The sequence below is a fragment of the Agelaius tricolor genome, unplaced genomic scaffold, assembly GCF_023055355.1.
Source record: "Agelaius tricolor isolate 1412-34295 unplaced genomic scaffold, bAgeTri1.0.p SCAF_61, whole genome shotgun sequence".
Lineage (NCBI taxonomy): Eukaryota > Metazoa > Chordata > Aves > Passeriformes > Icteridae > Agelaius > Agelaius tricolor.
In genome coordinates, this window is record NW_027269321.1 from 239,329 (window position 1) to 252,165 (window position 12,837).

The window sequence follows — 12,837 nt, forward strand, 5'->3', positions numbered from 1 at the left end:
CTTCATCTACAGAGGCTCTTAGTTCTTGGAATCCTCGGTGTTGCTGTATGAGTGAGGCTATTCCTGTTCCTGTCCCGGCTGCACCTATTCCTAGTAACATTGCTACAGTGAAGGTTGTGAATATTTCCCGTTTCACTATGTGGGGTCCTATATTTTGATATTGTTCATAAACGTACTCTACGGGGTGGTAAAGGACTCTGGGTACTATCAATACTTGAATACAAAAGTTACTGGATTCATTAAATCGGTCTATATTTATACATGGGGTGACTCCGAGAGTGTTACAGACCCATTTAGTATTTGCTGCTGGCAGTATCCAGCTGGCAGGTTTCTTAGGGTCACTCAAATTCCCCATAACCTGACATAGATGTCGTTTTTCCACTGGTACTCGTCCTATACATCTTCCTCTCCCCGTTACCCTTGCCAAGGTTATCCCTCTCGATTCTTCTCCTTCTTTTTTCCATAGGCACCTAGCTGGGTTGGTCCCATTTACTCGTCTGCTTTTTGCTGTTACCCCTATGGCTTCATAAAACGGGGGGTTTACGGTGTAACACAGCCAACATTCCTCAGTTAGATTTGGATGGGTCTCATTCAGGACTAGGAAAGTGGCCTGTAATATTTTCCACAAGTCCCCTTCTCCCGGGTTTTCAGGTCCTCGGGTCGAATCAGTAAAGTTTTGCTTATACATTTCTGGAAGACTAGTGGTTGGGGCTGTTTCTGATTCATTTCCATTATTTTCTCCTAGCGTTAGTTCTCCAGCTATCGCCTGGTTTGGTCCAATTGGTTCGGGGTCGTGTGGCACGGTTGTCTTTTGGATTATAAAGTGCCCCCCTCTGTCTGTCCCTGGTTCCCATAATCGGGCTCCCCACATTTTCCCTAATAACCAGACTTGATCATGTGGTTTTGTCACATTAATGTAAATCATATTGCATGTTCCATCTAACCCTCCTTCTTTCTGGGTATATGTGGAAGTGGGCTGTGTACACCCGTATGGACCCCATCCAGTTCTGATAAACCCGTCCTCGTTCCCCCCAAAGGAGCTTACTGATACACAGTCCCAATAAGCACAGTAAAAGTGTCCTGGATAGTTACAATACCCTTTTCCCAGGTTTGAGCTTGGACAAAAATAATATCCAAACTGATTTAAACATGGATTTACAGGTATTAAATCACACAAAGTACATAAAAAGCTGGGTGCGCCAGACGTGATTTTGGTCTGGATAACATACTGGTCTTCCCATCTAATCAGTGACCATTTGAAGGGTTGATGTGAATACCCTTCTGCCCCTGAACTTGTTACGATGCACCAGAAAAGAATTAAGGCTTGTAATTTGGGGCTGTCATTGTCGGAGCTCAGGTTGAATTTTACCTTTGGTTTCCCCAGTGGTGGGTTACCAATCCTGGGGCAGGACGGCCAACATTTCCTGGACATCTCATATGGGGGTCGGGGCTTCCGACGGACTCCACTGGTTATTACCTCTCTGCCTCGCCCGACGACTCGGTTGCTGCGAGCCTCGGGGTTTGCCATCGTCTCGGCAGCAGGGGTATTCTTCAGGAGCCGGATAAACCTCCCGTTTCCACTTTTTAGCACTGGCGGCCCAGTTATCAGCTTTTATTAATGAGAGGTCACGCCGCAAATTGGGGGCTTTCTTCCGACACACCACTTCCAGGATGTCCAGGAGAAAGGGGATCGGTTCGTTAGGGTGGTAGCAGAACCGATCAGGATTTACCCCTTTGGAAAAGGTTTCCCACCACTTGTCAGATCCAAGCTTTACCTCCCCCGTAGCAACTCTGCTACTAAGAATGATAGAAGTTAGTCTCCTCTCTTTCTCATAGCACGGTGTACAAATTCCCCTAGGTGTTCTACCACTCCGACAATGAGACCACCAAGGTTTGTGACACAATTTACAGGAAAAGCATGCAAGGGGGTGACAGTCACAATCTAACCAGTTACACTTTAACCTAATATCTTTGTTTTGTGCTTTTTCCCCCTCCCATGTGTGCCCTTTATGTTCTAATCTCGGGGACTTAAAGTAGGGCTTTCTCAACTCGTCCTCTAAGAGTTTGCAATATCCAAGAGCCTCCCGATTCCCTATTAGGTGGGTTTGGAGATAATGGTTATCTCCAACCCAGATTATTATCCAAATCATTTATCAGTTCGTTTCAGCTTTAATTTGGTTTCTCCCGGGAGACTGCAAACCTCCCAGCTGTGAGGGGGTTTTACCGGTCCTTTTATGCGACTAGCATGAGTCCATCCTTTTTCAGCGGTTCGTATGGCTGCTTCTGTGGTGAGGAGTACTTGGAATGGTCCTTCCCACCTTGGAGTCAAGGGGTTTTCTTTCCAGCTTTTCACAAGCACCCAATCTCCTGGCTGTACCTGGTGTAAGATAAAATCTAAAGGAGGCCGTTGTGCTAACATACCTTTTTCCCATAATGCCTTTCTGTACTTTGTCAATTTCACCAAATATTTTTGCGTACATGTGTCATTAATGACTGGATGTTCGTTAGGATTTTCTAGGTTATACGGCACCCCATACATCATTTCAAAGGGTGATACCCCTAAATCAGCTCTAAGTCTTGTTCTTATATTTAGCAACGCTAGAGGAATACATTTAACCCAGGTCAAATTGGTTTCTGCTACCAGTTTGGTCAATTGCTTTTTTATTTCCCCATTCATTCGTTCAACTCGCCCAGAGCTCTGGGGATGCCAGGGGGCATGTTGTTCCCACCGTATGCCCAGAGCTGTTGCTAAGTTTTGGGTAATTTGGGAAATAAAATGCGGCCCTCTATCTGAGTCAATGACTTCTGGGACCCCGTATCTCGGGATTATCTCTTCCATCAATATTTTCGTAACTACTTTGGCTGTTTCTCTTACGGTTGGGAAGGCTTCCACAAAATGTGTTAGGTGGTCCACCAAGACCAATAAATATTTGGTTCTCCCTACTTTGGGGAGCTCGGTGAAATCTATCTGAATGTGGGAGAAAGGCCTTTTCGCTAGCGTCGGCCTCCCTCCGGTAATTTTCTCAAATTTTTTCTATTTACTTGTAAGCAAATTAGGCATCCTCTGGTTACTTGTTTGGCAATGTCCCAGATTCCCACACTCACATACTTTGCAGCAAAATAATCTACCAGTCCCTGTGATCCCCAATGTGTTTTTTGATGTATCTTAGTCAGTAATCTATGTGCCAATGCTCTAGGTATTATTTCTCTGCCATCTGCTAATTTCCATGCTCCTTGTGCATCCCTTTTAGCTCCTAGTTTTTGTATTTTATTCTCTTCCTCTTTATTAAACTTGATGTCGGGGTCAGGTTCTGGTGTTTGGGAGTGTTCTATGTTTTCCTGCAAGGTGAGGAGTCTCAGGGCAGCCCGTTTAGCCTCCTGGTCAGCTGCATTATTTCCCCTACTTCTCAAATCCAGTCCTTTCTGGTGACCTTTCAGGTGAACTATAGCTATTTTTCGGGGTTTTCGTAGGGCACTGAGCACGTCTAATATTAATTTACGGTGAACTAAATCTTTCCCTTGTGAATTTATTAGTCCTCTTTCCTCCCATATTTTGCCAAATGTATGGACTACCCCATAGCTATATTTCGAGTCCGTAAAAATAGTCCCATCTTTTCCTGTTAACCATTCCAGGGCTCGTAGTACAGCATATAGTTCACATGCTTGGGCGGACCAGGATCCACTAAGGGGTCCCGATTCTATCACTTCCAGGTTGGGTCCCCTTATGATAGCATATCCTGATTTTCTCCTTCCCTCAACTACTCTGGAGGATCCATCCACAAACAGTCTTCCTCCTTTTTCCAATTCTTCTTCTTCCAAATCTGGTCTGATTTTTGTCTGTTCTTCTATAGTCACTATACAATCATGTGTTAGTGCTTCTTCTGGTCCTCCATATAAGAAGGAAGCTGGATTTTGGATATTAGTAGTTTCTAGAGTTAAATTTGGAGCCTCAATTAATATTCCTTCATATTTTAGAAGCCTTGCGTCTGAGATCCATTTTTCAGCCTTTTGCTGTAAGACTCCCCGTATGTTATGGGGGGACAGCAGTTTCAGGCTGCTATTAAATGTAATTTTCCGGGCTTCTTCTACCAAAAGAGCACATCCTACAATTGCTTGTAAGCACGTAGGCCATCCTCTGCTTACTGGGTCCAAGATCTTTGATAGATAAGCCACCGGTTTCCTTTTCTCTGCCCATTCTTGAGTAAGGACCCCATATGCGACCCCCTTGTCTACGTTTATGAACAAAAAGAAGGGTCTATTAGTATTAGGTAAACTTAATACCGGGGCATGGATTAGGCTCTCTTTAAGCTCTTGCAGCCTTTCGGTGTCCTCCTGATCCCATTTTAGGAGTCCCTCTTGAGTAAGTTTCTGATACAAGAAAGTCGCCTTACTACTGTAGTTTTCAATCCATTGTCGACAATAACCAGTTAGTCCATGTATTTGCCTGATTTGTCTCTTATTTCTTGGAATTGGTAATGCTAAAATTGCCTGTATTCGTTCGGGGTCTATTCTCTTCTCTCCTTTCTTTAGATAATGGCCTAGGTATTTTACTTCTTCTTCGACAAATTGTAGTTTTGCCTTGGAGACTTTCAATCCCTTTAATCCTAAAAAGTTCAATAACTTAATACTTTCTTTCCGTACATTCTCTTCCTGCTGCCCCGCCAGGAGTAGATCATCTACGTATTGGATTAATGTAACCCCTGGCCCCGCTTGGTAATCCTGTAAAATTTGCTCTAAAGCCTGCCCGAAGAGATTAGGGGACTCAGTGAATCCTTGAGGGAGTACCGTCCATCTTAATTGTTGTCTCCTTCCCGTATCAGGGTCTTCCCATTCAAATGCAAAATAATCCCGGCTTTCTTTAGCCAAAGGGCATGCCCAAAAGGCATCTTTGAGATCTATAACACTGTACCATAAATTCTCAGGCCCCAGTTTAGTCAAGAGGGTATAAGGATTTGCCACCACCGGGAACCGGGCTACAGTTCGCTTGTTTATTTCCCTTAAATCATGTACCAATCGATAGGTGCCGTTTGGCTTTTTAACTGGTAGGATGGGAGTATTGAACGGAGACATGCAGGGTTCTAACAATCCATTATCCAACAACCTTTCTATTTCTGGTTTTAATCCTCGTCTCCCTTCTGGGGATAATGGGTATTGCTTAATTCGGACGGGGACATCCGGATTTTTGATAGTTACCGAAAATGGAGTGATTTTTAGCTGTCCCACGCTCTCAGGCGTGTACCAGACTTCGGGGTTAATTTGCTTTTCATCTTCTACCCTTAAAGGGCATAATTTAATTTTTAATTCCTTATTATCTACACCTATACTAATCCCTAATTCTATAATCATGTCTCGCCCGAGCAGATTATAATCTGACTCGGGTACCAATAATAGATTTCCCATCCCTATTTTGGATCCTGATTCTATAGTCACATTTTTTATGATTTGTACTTCAAAAGGTTCCCCTTTTGCCCCTATGACAGTGGCAGTTTCTTTAGAGATGGTACATCCTTTTGGTAGGTTCTGTACCGTGGATCTTTCTGCCCCCGTATCTACCAAGAATTCAATTTCTTGGTTGTGGGGACCCACTTTAAGTTTTATCAAGGGCTCTTTATGATTTTTCCGGGTCCCCACCAAATAGAGCCCCTGACCCCCCTAGTCCATTTGGAACTGCTTCTCGTCTCTGATTCGGACTCTACATTCTTGCTTAAAATGCCTTTTTTTTCCGCAATAAAAACACACCTTCACCCCTTCTGACTCCCCTATACTTTTCTCTTTTTGTTCACTCGAACCTCCCTTTCGCCCTTCTCTTTGGTACCTCCCCCCACCTGTTGCTGCGACCATCAACCTTACTTGTCTGCGGTCTCTTTCGTCGTCCCTACAGACATATACTTTCTGTGCCTCCCTAAGCAGTTCATCCAGCCCCCTGTCCTGCCAGTCCTCTAACTTCTGGATTTTCTTCTTTATGTCGTCCCACGATTTTAAAACGAAATGGACTTTCAGCATTGACTGTAAAGTTTGGCTATCAGGGTCCATTCTGGAGTACAATCGTAAGTTCCGCCGTAATCTCTCGAGCCATTCCGTAGGCGACTCGTCCTTCTTTTGCCTATCGTTGAATGCCCGATCTATATTTTGCCCCCTCGGGACTGAGTCCCTAATCCCCTGAATAATTATGGTCCTTAAATCCTGCATATGTGTTCTATGTGCCGCATTTTGGTGGTCCCAATGGGGGTTCTGTAGGGGCCATTTAGCGTCCACAGCCGGGCCTTGGACATGCTGCGTGTCCCAAATACACATTCCTTCCCTTCTTATCATATTCCGTTCTTCAGTAGAGAACAGAATGCCCAAAATGGACTGCATTTCTTCCCAGGTATAGATGTTTGGTCCTAAGAACTGGTCGACCCTCTCGGCTACCCCAAAAGGGTCCTCTAATAAATGTCCCATGTCCTTCTTAAAGTCTCGTACATCTGCCGAACTCAAGGGGACAGTAATAAATCCTATACCCGCCTGTGGTCCACCCATGGGCATCTCCCGTAGAGGGAATAGCCCCGTCTCAACCCTACTGCGGCTCCTTGTAATCGGGCCTTGGTAACCGGTTTGGTTAACCTCCCCTTGGTTACCCTCTTCATCATTGTTCGGTGCAGGTGGTTGTGGAGGTGGTGGGGCATTGGGTGCTAGCGGTGGGACATATGGGGGCGGTGCTTTAATTAAGTCGCCCAAATGATTGTCCCTCTTCCCCTTTTTGTCCGGATCCCCTTTCCCTTCTCTTAATTGGAAAACATACACTTCGGGTCTTGCTACCCATATTTTGGCATAATCACTCTCCTCTTGCGAGAAGGGCTCTTTAGAATTTACCCATAGGTTCGAGTCCTGTCGAACCCAGTCTTCAGATGATCCAAACATGGGCCAAAAAACTTTTTTGGAAATCTCTTTCCAACCCCATACTTCCATGCAATAATGTATCATTCTGGCCCTATCCTTAGTCTCGGTCCCCGGGTAATGCTTCCAATTACTAAGCATAAATCCTAGGGGACTGTCCCTTGGAATGGGGGGAGTTTGACTTGGGTTGGGGTCTTGCTTTTCCCCTGCCCCATTTGTCTGGAGTGCCTTCTTTCACTCTCAAATTCCTTTCACTTCCCCTTTTTTGTGGCCCGAGCCCTCGCGGGTCTACGGGAACCGCACTACTCAAGGGTCCGCACTCACTTGGAGAGTCCGGCTGCCGGCCCTCCTCTCATTCACACTTGTCCACCGCCACACTCCGGGATCCCAACCCCGCCCGAACGGATTCCCTTTTATACTTACGCGTCCTGCGTCTTCGTCCGGACTCCGTGCACAGATTATTAAGGGGTTCACCGGTATAATTTGTCCCGTTTGCTTACTAGTATATATTTTAGGGTCGTCGGTGAGAGTGGCGGAGGTTCTCCCAGAGGGGCCACCCGGAAAGCACTGGATGAGGCGCCCCCCACTCTGGGTAGATCTTACTCGATCCAAACTCTCATCCGAGTCACGGCACCAAACTGTTATAAAATTGACTCAAAACGAGTAATTTCCAATTAAAGAATTTATTAATTATTGAAGCAGTTATACTACGTAAGCAAAGGCTCAGCGCTGGGCGACAGGGGAGTCTCCGCTCCACCAACTGCCGCACCAACTAGTTTCTGATTCAGTCCTTTTATCCTCTCTATCCTTCAGGAGTCCATGTTATCTCAGAGTTCTCTGCGCCTGCGCTGGTTGTTGCTAGGGGGTCATCCTTCTGTCTCCTGGTGGTCAGTGATAAAGGCTGCGGAGTCTTCCTCAGCCGCGTCTTCTTCACCCTATGTCCTTATTTGGTGACTTCTCTGTGGAAAATTACCAAAATCTTATGATTAACGCAATATGTGCCCTATCAAGCTTAAGCAAGCAAATGTCCTGCCTTGCAAACTGTTTATCTGCCCCTGCCCCTTCCCCAGCTTTTCCCTGGTCGTTATCTCTGTGAGTTATCTGCTTGTACCATTTGTCAGCGGGAAAGGTTTCCCTGCTGGGTGTTTATCTGCCCCTGCCCTTTCCCCAGCCTTTCCCTGGTCGTTATTTCTGTGAGTTATCTGTTTGTACCATTTGCTGCGTGGGACTATGTGTGGGCTCCTGCAACCCCTTCCCTGGTATCCTTGTAGCTCATATCTCATGAAGTAGTACAGAAATAGTCAGCAGACAACTCTTGTAACACACTGGTCTCTTTTTCATGACGAACAAAATGTAGTCCCTCATCTCAATTCCCCCCCATTTATTTATAGTAAAGTTTTCCCAACATTCTCCATTTGCTGTTTCCCTTTGCAGCTTCACCCTGCTTTTTTTAAAAAAAGTATTAACTATTTAAGAGTTAAAAGTATCACGGTTAAAGCTCTTCAATTTTGCAAAATGCAACATAAAGGCGAACATGGAAAAACCCAGACCAAAAATTGATTCTCACCCTTCTGTCCCAAACCTACCTGACAATATAAAGTAGGATTATTATAAAAAATGTTTCTCATGTTGTAATCTTATCAGTGAAACTGTAGGGAAAACAAAAACTCTCCAAGAATCTCTTTCGTGTGAGAGAGTCAAGGCATTACTTGGTTCTGGCCAGGATGTGCAACAGAAATACTTTCATCCACACATAGCCCAGCTGTGCAGAAAACATCATTCCATGACATGTCAGTTTTACTCGATTTTTCCTAAAATTTACCTAGTCTGAACCAATCTAAATCCACTGCTTTAATGTTCATTGCTTCCAAGTCGTGTAAGTTTTTAGTGTTTGGTTTCCTATTAGACTCGGATTTCTTCCCCTCTGATGTGAATTCCGCCCACACTCCTGGATTTCCTTCTCAGCCTTTTCCAGACCAGGTGTCTCCAGCTGTGCCGGGGGCAGTGTCTGGGGTAGCTGTTGGTTGCTGTTTGCTGCGGGGCGTTGATGTTTTGTTGCTGGTCCTTATCTCTGTGGGTGTCTTTTGGGCTATTCCCAGTCTGTTCCGATGTTAAACTCATCTCCATTGAGTGGTGGAGATGAGTTTAACATCCGAACAGACTGGGAACCCCTTAAATAAAACCTTTAAAATTTCTTTCCCAAAGGCAAACCTTTGAGTAGAGAAACCTTTCTGAGCAGAGAAATAAGATTTAAAAGAAGCAGGATGGGTACATTTTGCAGCAGTGCAGTCGCAGTCAGCCCAGAGTGTGGGTGTGAGTGAGCCCCAGGGTGGAATTGTGCCGCGGTGCTCCCCAGCAGCTGTGGCAGTGCAGGCCCAGCCAGCGCTGGAGCTGCAGCAGCGGCAGCGAGGCTTGGCCGCAGTGGCTGGAGGTGCCAGGGGAGGGTGGCCAGGATTCCCGAGGGTTTGAGCAGAGGATCTGTGGGCAGGCCCAGGGGCTTGGCCCGCTGTGGAGCCCTGGCTGCTGCTGCGTTGCCTTCAGGGCAGGCTCAGGGGCGGCTCCCATGGTCCTGCTGCAGGCGGGAAGTGCAAATCTCCGGGGCTTCAGAGCCCCTGAGGCCAGGCTGAGGGGTCCCCCGTGCTCAGCTGTGCTGGCGGCTGTTTCTGGCCTCAGGGACACTTGGCGTGGGCCCCTTGGCCACCAGTGGTGCTGCTTTGCACTCCTTAGGCAGGAGCCGATGGCCTGGCTGGGTGTTGGCAACAGCAAAGTCCCAGGGCAGGCTCTGTGCCAGCCCAGCTTCCTGCGGGAGAGATTCCACAGGAGACAGGATCCTGGCTACAGCCTGCCTTACATTTACATCCCTTATTTCCACCCTGCACTAGGTGGAGAATTGCCCAGGTAAGGAATTCCAGACATGAATTCCAAGGGAGATAATTGAATATCTGCCTTGGGTCTGGCTCTTTTTCTTGCCAAAGCCAATGGCAAAAGCTGTACCCATGGCATCTTGGTTTCCATCTCCGGCTTCCAAAGGTGTTTCTTTATTTCCCCATTCTTTCTTTCTACCCAACCCGAGCTCTGGGCTTGCCAGGGGTTATGGAGGTCCCATTGTATTCCTAAAGCTGCCATAACCCCCTGAAGGGTCTTTCCTGTAAAATGAGTTCCCCATCTGAATCTATTGCTTCCACAATCCATTATCTTTGAATTATTTCTTTTAGAAATAGGTTAATAAGTGATCCAGTGCTTGCTGAAGCAGTCAGAATTGCTTTTGCCCCCCTGTTAGGTGCCATGGTGTCAGCAGATTTTGAAGCCTTCCTGCTCAGGGCATTTCAGTGCCAGGCTCTTACAAGCACCCACAGCTCCGCGGGTTGAGCTGAGCATGGGCCAGTGACCTGCGCTTTGTCTGATTCCCCGTCCTTAATAACAGCCTGTCTTGTAGCTCTTTTCCCTCCTGCTGCCCTTGCAGAGCCATCCACAAACACATTGTCTCCCTCAGGCCAGGGAATGTCCCATCAATCTCTCCCAGCCTGGCTCGGGAGCTCTGTCCCTTGAGTGCAGTCCTGGGTTCCTTGCCAGCCCCTCTCCAGGCTGTTCAAACAGGAGGCTGGGTTAAACCCTTGCCCTGTCCTCAGTTCTGAATCCTCCTGTGCCACTGAACAAGTTTCATACTGTAATCACCGAGCCCTGCTCATCCATTGAGAGGCTCTTTTGGTTGTCAAAGCTTTAACTTGATGCCAGACTTGAACTCTAGGAGATCCTCCTGTTGTCATCAGTTTTCAGGCCTCTGCTCCCATGGAAGCTGTGGCTGCACAATTCTGCAGACAATGAGGCTGCTCTCTGGCCACTGGGTTAAACATTTTAGCACAAGAATTCCTTTGGCAAGACCCTGTTTAACGTCCACCTATAATTCAAATTCTTTTTCCCTGTCTGGAAGGGCCAGGCCACTCGCCTCAGTTAATCTTAATTTTAACACTTGAAAATTCTGTGTTTCCTCCTTGTGTCCATCCATCCAGTTTGTTGACTGGCAAGATAGGAGTGTTGTAGGGAGACATCCTTGGCTCCAAAAGCCCTGCCTTTAACAGGGACTCAATACCAGGCTGTGAGCCCTTCCTTCCCTCTCTTGGAATAGGGTAGTGCTTGTCCTGGTTGCTTTAATTTGTAGAGGCTCCATATCTAATTTTCTGTATTTCCCTGGGGCTGCCCACACTTCTGGGTTCACTTCAGCATAGGCCTTGTCAGACTTTTGACACAGAGGTACAACAGAACTAGCCTCTGTATCCCTTTTTACAGTATTAAAATCCAGCTCTCAAACTCCTTCCTAGTTAATTACAATCACAGGAAGAAGAAAAAGAAATTTATTTCAAACCTATCCCCCACAGCTTCTAATAGTGGTTGAACAAATCATACCTGCTCATCTTTCCCACTCATTCCCTTAAAAATTAAAATATTCCTTTACTATTTTCCCCTTTAGGTCTAAGATTCAGAGCAGATTGAGAGGCCCCTGTGTCCATCAGGAAATGCCTCCTCTCAATGCAGACCCACCTGAATGTTCTCAAGGGCTCCAGTGTGGAGGGTCCCTGGTGTGATGGGAGCTGTGACAGCCCTGCCAATCCATGTCCATCACGGGCTGGACTTGCTGGTCCTGAGGGTGCTGCTGTCTCTGCTTGCAGTGTCCTTGTGCCCTGCAGCCAGAGCCCTGATTCCTTGCCAGGGGCTGTTTGGGTGGGCTGTGCCCTGCCGAGGAGGGCAATGCCTCTGCCGGGTGCTTGTGGCCGAGCCGTGCCCTGGGTGCCGGGGCCCCCTTGGGCCCTGGGGCTGATCCCTCAGGGGCTGTAGGAGCTCTGCCCTGGCCTTTGCCTTCAGCTTGGCCTTTTGCTGCTCCCTTCTTGCATTCACCTGCTGGGCCTTTGTGCCCAAGTGCTGCAGGGCCTTCTTCTGCCCCTCCTGCAGCCCCCCTCAGTGCCTGTGGGTGCTTGTCTTTCTTTACAAGACAGGCGTCTGCTTGGGAAGGCAGAAAAAGCCTCTCTTGGAATGGAGAATGCAAACCCCCTCCCTCTTAATTTTTAGGATAGTGAAATCAAGGGGCTCTCAGGCGAAGATATGGGATTAGGAATAACGGTTCTTTACTAGCGTGTATAATATAATGATAGTAGTGTGTATAAACAGCTCCGGCAGTGCCAACAAACAGAGCCCGGAGCCGGTCCCGGCCTTTCGGCTGCGGCGCTTTCCCCTTGGGTGCAGTTCCGGGCACGGCCGGCAGGGGCGCCGGTGGCTCCCGCGGGGAGGGGCAGCGCATCCCTGCCATGGGAACCTCTCTTCACGGCAATAGAGCAATCCCTTCATCTAACTCTTTCACTTTTTTACCTTCTGTAGCCTTTCTCCCGTGTTTTGAGAAAGAATTTGGAGAGGGCTGCCTTTTAACTGAGCTCCTCGTGTTTCGATAAGGTGCTTCCTGTAGAGAGAGGGATTTTCCCTGAACAGCAGGAGCTGTGGTTACCAAGGGGACGTAACTCAGAGCAGGAGGGGTCAGGGGAGGATACCCTGCCGAGGCTCGGTCGGAGTGTGGGCAGGGTGTGCTGCCGGAATCGCCAGAGGGGGATCTTCCCGTGGAGGCCGAGCCGGAGCGTGGGCAGCCCCCACATGGCTTCTGGCGGCTGATCCAGCAGCTCCCGGCAGAGAAAAGGCAGGTGGGAGACCCCGGCAGCAGCAGCGGCGCTGCCCAGCGCAGCTGGCACGGGCAGGGCAGGCGGGGATGGGATGGCTGGGACCCGCCCTCGGTGCGGTCGGCGCGGTGACCTCGGCCCACGCGGCAGGACAGAGCAACCCCATCTTGCCCAGCATGGCCGGCAGAGCGGCCGCGGGCCGGGCAGTGGGGCCAGGGCACACAAATTCACCGCCAGCGCCGGGGCAGGTGGAGCTGCCCTGGGCAGTGAGCCCGCACCTGGGATGGAAACCGGGGCAGGC

General features: G+C 48.1%; 1 protein-coding gene and 1 long non-coding RNA gene across 2 annotated transcripts in view; one reads left to right on the plus strand and one right to left on the minus strand.

Moving 5' to 3' along the window:
* LOC139605206 (zinc finger protein 551-like) overlaps nucleotides 1-12,837 on the plus strand; it is a 390,584-nt gene that overhangs the window by 58,211 nt on the left and 319,536 nt on the right.
* LOC139605227 (uncharacterized) lies at nucleotides 1,364-7,500 on the minus strand. The gene is made up of 2 exons (XR_011684291.1): nucleotides 7,300-7,500; nucleotides 1,364-2,377 (listed from the first exon to the last, which is right to left on the minus strand). It is a non-coding gene; the product is annotated as an uncharacterized lncRNA (long non-coding RNA).